The following is an 8,146-nucleotide window of genomic DNA, read 5'->3' as shown; positions in this document are numbered from 1 at the left end:
CCCTATTGGACAACTGTTAAAATTCATATTATGGCAAGAACCAATCAGCTAACTAAAGAAAAACGAGTGGCCATCATTACTTTAAGAAATGAAGGTCAGTCAGTCTGGAAAATTGCAAAAACTTTAAATGTGTCCCCAAGTGGAGTCGCAAAAACCATCAAGCGCTACAACGAAACTGGCACACATGAGGACCGACCCAGGAAAGGAAGACCAAGAGTCACCTCTGCTTCTGAGGATAAGTTCATCCGAGTCATCAGCCTCAGAAATGGCAAGTTAACAGCAGCTCAGATCAGAGACCAGATGAATGCCACACAGAGTTCTAGCAGCAGACCCATCTCTAGAACAACTGTTAAGAGGAGACTGCGCGAATCAGGCCTTCATGGTCAAATAGCTGCTAGGAAACCACTGCTAAGGAGAGGCAACAAGCAGAAGAGATTTGTTTGGGCCAAGAAACACAAGGAATGGACATTAGACCAGTGGAAATCTGTGCTTTGGTCTGATGAGTCCAAATTTGAGATCTTTGGTTCCAACCAAATGCCAACATGCCTGGTTCCCACTGTGAAGCATGGAGGAGGAGGTGTGATGGTGTGGGGGTGTTTTGCTGGTGACACTGTTGGGGATTTATTCAAAATTGAAGGCACACTGAACCAGCATGGCTACCACAGCATCCTGCAGCGACATGCCATCCCATCCAGTTTGCGTTTAGTTGGACGATCATTTATTTTTCAACAGGACAATGACCCCAAACACACCTCCAGGCTGTGTAAGGGCTATTTGACCAAGAAGGACAGTGATGGAGTGCTGCGGCAGATGACCTGGCCTCCACAGTCACTGGACCTGAACCCAATCGAGATTGTTTGGGGTGAGCTGGACCGCAGAGTGAAGGCAAAGGGGCCAACAAGTGCTAAACACCTCTGGGAACTCCTTCAAGACTGTTGGAAAACCATTTCAGGTGACTACCTCTTGAAGCTCATGGAGAGAATGCCAAGAGTGTGCAAAGCAGTAATCAGAGCAAAGGGTGGCTATTTTGAAGAAACTAGAATATAAAACATGTTTTCAGTTATTTCACCTTTTTTTGTTAAGTACATAACTCCACATGTGTTCATTCATAGTTTTGATGCCTTCAGTGAGAATCTACAATGTAAATAGTCATGAAAATAAAGAAAACGCATTGAATGAGAAGGTGTGTCCAAACTTTTGGCCTGTACTGTAATTAATCCACAACTATTTCATGATGGATTGATTGTTTCAGGCATCAGTGTTGGAGTTACCTTCGCAGATATGAGGATATCCTCCTCAAATCTTTCTCCTCAGCTTTATCATGGTGTTGGACCTTTAGTCAGACAAAGTGAGATGTTTGTGGATGCCAGATTGGAATTGGGGAAAGGTAATATGAATTTTACATAATTTTACAGACAAATATTTGATATAGAAAATAACTGGAATGCTAATCAATAATGAAATGATTCATAGCAGAGACAGGCCTATTTGTAAAATTGTAAATGCACCATTACAGCTTACATGATGCCTGAACATAGAACTTTCACATTAGAATGTCCGTTCTGCCTTTGCTGAGGCTTGAACTCACTACTTCTGAGACTGAGGTCCATCTTCTATCTCACTGAGCTAATTGGCAAGTGACAGTTGGTGTGTCTTCACAAATTGACTAAGCCAAGCATCAGGGTGCCAGACAGTAGCCATCCATACCATGGAAAAGCAAATTTCAAAGTGAAAGTTCCAAAGCTGTAGCACATATGGTTGATTTGTTATGAATTTTCAAAGGTTTGAAATTTAGAGGCTTGCTGTAGCGCCACCATCAGGACTATTGGCTTGTGTTTCCAGTTGATGACATCTGGCATGGGACTGGACCTTTGTGAAAAGTTTGGGTAGATTTCTCTTATGGAAATGTTGCATGAGCTGAGGCTTGAACTCACAATCTTCAATACCAAGAACCATCCTCTGTCTCACTGAGCTAACTGGCAAACAGAAATGTCACATGTAGCTTCACAAATTGATTGAGCCAGTCACCTGTGTGTAAGACAGCAGCTGTTAGTGTGTAAAGGCAGATTTCAAACGGCTGTCAAAAATTCAGTTATTAAGACAAAAATACGAAAATACACAAATTGCATCTAGACAGCATGGAGATGTTGGTAATTTGTTTGTAACAATGATTGATTTGCTCCATTAGTGAAAAACTGATGTTTAAAAATGCCATTTTTACATTGACTCCAATTGTTCACATTAGAGCAAAATTCAAAATGCTGTCAAAAATTCAGTTTTTGAGATAAAATTCTGAAATTTGCCAAACATCATCTACCATGACTCTAGAATTTTGTCATTTTTTCATGAACATTGAAAATGTATTTAGCAAGAATTTGCATGTATATGTTTACAATATCGTTTACAGTCAAACATTTTGATGCACTGTAGGCTCAATTTTTGATAAATCAAAAACCTGAGAAACATAGTTTTTGTAGGACAGTCTGAAGATGCTCTGTAGCAAGTTTGGTGTCAGTTGAGCAAAAATTGTGGGAGGAGATAGGTTTAATAAGTTTTACAGTTTTTGAAAAAAAATCTTCGTAATTTAATAGGTTTAAATGTACAAAAGTTTCTTCAGTATTGGGGCTACATTTTGGAAAAGCAAATTTCAAAGTGAAAGTTCCAAATCTTGCTGTAGCACTACCATCAGGACTATTGGCCTTGCAGCTGAGGTAATCTCGCATGGGACTGGACCTTTGTGCAAAGTTTGGTGATTTTTCGCGCATGGGAGCAGAAACTCTAAACTTCCTGTGAAAATGGGAGTGGATTTTGAGAAGACACAATACATTTTACAAACGTAAATTGCCCTGGCTTCCTGGAACTTCAAGAACAGATGCTGGAGGATACCTCACGCTTCAAATGTAGAGATGAAAGTCCACAGACAAAGCTGTAATATTTGACGAGTTGGGATGAGAATGTGTTGGTTTTTCAAGCCATATAAACAATGACAGTAACAGGACAATTAATAGATATGTATCTTTAACTGAACTGTCTTTTGTCACCACCCCCATTGCTGTCAGATGGCGGTGCCTGAGCACTGACTGACTTATATCAGCAAGGTCACAAGGAATGCTTACTGCACTTGGGAAAAAAATCCGTTGACAATGTGAGGGGCAACAATATTGATTGATGTGGTAATAATGAGTGAAGGTATGTGAAGAGTCTCAGCTCCCAGCAGGACAGATGTTTTGCAGAGAGACCCCATACAAGCCTGACCAGGAGGTGGACACACTCCGTGTAGAGTGACACTTCACATTACGAGGGGCAGACATGTGAAGAGTCACATTCACACTCAAATTAGAAAATCTGTTTTGATTTAGATTTATCATTCTCACAACACCACATGCAAAGTTCGTCAGTCTTTGGTAAATTAGCAATGGCCTCAACATATGAAGCTCGGCGTAAGCTCAATCAGGAAGACCTTTCTCGTGTTCACCCTTTCACATTTTCTCCATCCCACTCTCACTACTCCCTCTACTCAGCTGACTATGCGTGTTCACTCCTCTAGTTATCCAATCACACTTTGCCACGATCTCTCAGCCAATGCCACTGCAACGTTTTAAATCTGCTGTCTCTTCTCCTGCTGTCAGCCATCATTTTAGGCAGAATCATGCACCCTCCTCCACCCCGGTCACCTCCAGCCATCGTATCCAGAGTCCAGGACAAGCTCTCAAAGACTCACTTCTCGCACTTCTCCATCTTCCTCTCATCTAATCTTCACCACCTCTACCATCACCAGTGTCTAGACCCTGGGGGGTTGTTCCCTATTTGACGATGGATTCAATTCAATTCAGCTTTATTTAAAGTGTAAAATCACCATAAACATGGTCTCGAAACACTTTACAGTTCACACAGACAAAATACATTAGAAAAATACAATTTACAGATAAAAAAAAAATGCAATTTACAAATAAGCACAATTATTTACAAAAAAAAACAACAACAAACAATTAAAAAATACAATAAAAAAAGTGCTATCAAGTTGTGCCATATGCTTGGGAAAATAAATAGGTTTTTAGTCTTGATTTAAAGATGTCAACAGATTCAGCATCCCTTAGTGGTTGGGGGAGCCGGTTCCAGAGAAGTGGGGCACGGTGGGAAAATGCTCTACCACCTACTGATTTTTTGTGAACTTTGGGGACTGTGAGGTAGTTACCATTTTGTGAACGGAGAGCACGTGCTGGAACGTATGGAGTGATTAGTTTGGATAAGTATGGGGGTGCTAGGCCATGAAGAGATTTGTAGGTGAGTAAAAGCAGCTTGAAGTCTGATCTGGACTGGATCGGGAGCCAGTGGAGAGTGATTAAAGCTGGGGTTATGTGCTCATATTTCCTGGTTTTGGTAAGTATCCTGGCTGCTGCATTTTGAACAAGTTGTAATTTGTTTGTGCTGCGCTGCGGTAGGCCAGAGAGGAGGATATTGCAATAATCTAGTCTAGATGAAACAAAGGCGTGAACTAGGATTTCTGCATCTGAGGTATTTAGGAGGGGACGGATCTTTGAGATGTTGCGTAGATGGAAAAATGCTGTCTGAGTGATTTCCCTGATGTGAGCATCGAAGGACAGAGATGAATCAAAAGTCACACCAAGGTTTTTAACTGTTGATTTTGGGGTGACAACACAGTTATCAATGTTTAGACTAAGGTCAGTGAGGAGTGGTAGTTGGGTGCTCGGGCCTAGGATTAGTAGTTCGGTTTTGTTGGCATTCAGTCGTAAAAAATTTTGTGACATCCAGTGAGTAACAGCAGCTAAGCAGGATTCAAGATTTGTAATTTGGGATTGATTGTCAGGTGTAAGTGGAATGTAAATTTGCATGTCATCGGCATAACAATGATAGTTAATGCCAAATCTACGAAATATGTCACCAAGGGGCAGTAAGTATATACAAAGAGTAAGGGACCCAAGACAGATCCCTGTGGTACGCCAAACTGCACTAAGGAGGATATGGATGTAGTGTTTTTATATGAGACACAGTGCTTTCTGTCACTCAGATATGATTGTAACCAGGAAAGTGCAGTACCATGGATGCCTACGTGATTGGACAGACGATCTAGCAGAATGTTGTGATCGACCGTATCAAAAGCTGCACTTAAATCTAGGAGAATGAGAAGTGAAGAAGAATTGGAGTCAGATGCAAGGAGAAGGTCATTGGTTATTTTGGTGAGAGCAGTCTCAGTGCTATGTAGTGGTTTGAAACCAGATTGAAAAGGATCGAGGAGGCTATTGCGTGAAAGGTGATCAGTGAGTTGACTGGAGACTATTTTTTCAAGGACCTTTGAGATGAAAGGGAGATTTGAGATTGGTCTGAAGTTGTTGAGAATGTCAGGATCAAGAGTAGGTTTTTTGAGTAGTGGTTTGATTACAGCTGATTTGAAAGAAGTGGGGACAATGCCAGATGAGAGGGACCTGTTAATAATGTTGAGTAGTGGGGTGCCAAGAATCGGAAGGAGTTCTTTAATTAGTTTTGCCGGGAGAGGGTCAAATAAACAGGTTGTAGGTTTAGATGAGAGCAGTAATTTAGAAAACACATCTAGAGAGATGGTCTGAAAGTGTGAGAGTGTCATAGTCTCATCTAAGATTCTTAAAACCGGGCTAGGGGATGGGTTTACACACTTATTAAGTAGATGGCTACTAATTTCATCTCTGATACAGAAGATTTTGACATTAAAGAAATCAAGAAAATCATCAGCTGTAAATGGAGAGTTGGTATCAGAAGAGGGTTGGCGAGTGAGGTTTGCAACAGTGTTGAACAGGAATTTTGGGTTATTTTTATTTGTGTTAATAAGAGTTGACAGGTAAGAGGCTCTAGCAGCAGAGAGCATACGTTTGTAATCCTGAAGGCTGTCACTCCAAGCTAGTCGGAACCTCAAGCTTAGATGAGCACCATTTACGTTCTAGCTTTCTGCATACGCATTTTTGTGTGCGTGTGGTGTCAGTGAACCAGGGCAAGTGTTTTTTGGAGCGACGTGTTTTTGTGCGAAGGGGTGCAATGGAATCAAGTGTGGCACTTAAGATTGAATTAAAATCATTTGTGAGGTCATCAAGAGATACAGATTGCTCTGGCAGAGTAGCAAGAGAGTGCGGGAGCAGGCCAGCGAGTTTGGAAATGGTGGAGTCATCAATACGGCGGCTGCTAAAAGTATCAGTATGATTTGACCGCCGGTGTGGCAGGTCGGCTCTAAATTTAATAAGGCAATGATCAGAAAGTGTGGGAGGATATGACAAAACTGACAGGTCGGAGATGTTAATACCATGGGTGAGTACAAGGTCTAGTGTGTTACTATTGGAGTGCGTTTGTTCATGAACCAGCTGAGCAAAACCAAAAGTGTCCGTTAGGGAAGTAAAGGCTTTGGTGAGTGGATCGGTTTTACAGTTAACGCGTATGTTAAAGTCACCAAAAATTATGATGTTATCTGCATGGGTTACGAGGTCAGAAAGAAAATCAGAAAACTCAACCAGAAATGTAGAATAAGGTCCGGGTGGACGATATAACATGACTGAGTAGAATGAACCAAGGCCAGCTGTAGCAGAGGGGCGCATGGTGAGAATTTCACAGGATGACAATTTATGTCTATGATCGTGTGAGAGACCTAAATTTGAGTTGTAAATTAGGCCGACACCCCCACCAGATTTTGATGATCTGGCAATGTGTGAATTGGAATAATTGGGGGGAGAGGCTTCAGCAAGGGGAAGAAATTCATTTGGTTTCAGTCAGGTTTCACATAACCCCATTATGTCAATGCCATGGTCAACAATCATGTCATTAATAAGAAGAGCCTTGTTACTGATTGATCTAATATTGATGAAACCAAAATGAATGTGCATGTGGTCAGGAGAAAACGTGTTGAGAGTGGAGGAGTGAGTGGTGGAGTTGCCAGAAATAATTAATAGATTATCCTTTGTAACCCCTGTAGGTCTGTCAGTATGGCAAGGAAGACGAGCAGTGGAGTTTTTAATATGGACAGGAATAGGAATGAGCAGTTGAGGAGCAGTAAGCCCGCCAGGCCATGGTGTGAATTTTGCAGCTATATCGTACTGCACAGTGGTGCTCATCAGGCGCAGTTAATTCTCCAGGCCGCCAGGGGTCGATATGGGAGGCAGTACTCACAGAACTCGCAGAGGGTTTTGTAGAAGGAGAAGGAGGAGAGCGCACTGTGGAGGGGGTGTGGCATGTATACAGTCAAGCATGTGCGTGAGCCATGGCGTGTAGGCCTACAGTGTACTGTATGTTTGCTGCGAGCATGCGGCTACCTAATTTGCTCGGGTGCAGACTGTCATGTCGATAGAAAGAGGGGCGATTCCAGAATAAGTTGAAATTGTCGACAAAGTGAAAACCAAGGGTACTGCAAGCAGTCTGGAGCCAGGAATGGAGGGAGAGGAGTCTAGAGAACCGCTGTGCGCCGAGGCCGAGTGTTGGTAGAGGGCCACTAATGAAGACTGACTTCCCGCAGTCTTTCAAGGTGGTGAATAGCGTGTTAAAGTCAACCTTCAGCAGTTCAGACTGACACCGGACAATGTCATTCGTTCCAATATTTAGGATAACGTGATGTATGGAGTCTGGGAGCGAAAGCAGTAAATCCGGGAGTTTGCTAATGATTTTGGAGACAGTGGCTCCTGGAAAGCAGTGAGTGGTGGCGCTGAAAAATCGGGTATGTCTCATTATGGAGTCACCCACTATGACAGTAGTTGGGGGAACAGAGGACGCGGAGGAGGTAACGGGCCCCGCAGCTCGGTGGGGCAGGAGGATGCCGGCGGAGTTTGAGAAGCGGGCATAGCTGTGGCTGCGGGCTCGCATGACCGCTCACGGTGGGGAAGTCCACTGGATCGTCTCGCTCTGAGGGCCGCCTCCTTCACGATCTTCCGCCGGGAGGAGGAGATCGAGGACCTGACCAGGGGTACTGGTGCAGGCCCATTAACTCCCTGGGCCCCTGGCAGCGAGACATTAACTGGGTTAGGAGGAGGAGAGGAGCCAGTTTGAAGCGGAGGGGATTCCTCTACGCCCAGGATGTTAAATCTGTTCTCCAGCTGGAGCTCACAGGGTGGGCGAGATTGTGGGCTGGATTTCCCTCGCCTTTTGCCAATTACCGTGGACCAGGGCTCTTGGCTGG

The sequence above is a fragment of the Epinephelus fuscoguttatus genome, linkage group LG13, assembly GCF_011397635.1.
Source record: "Epinephelus fuscoguttatus linkage group LG13, E.fuscoguttatus.final_Chr_v1".
Lineage (NCBI taxonomy): Eukaryota > Metazoa > Chordata > Actinopteri > Perciformes > Serranidae > Epinephelus > Epinephelus fuscoguttatus.
The sequence above is the reverse complement of the archived record's forward strand: the minus strand, read 5'-3'. Positions refer to the sequence as shown.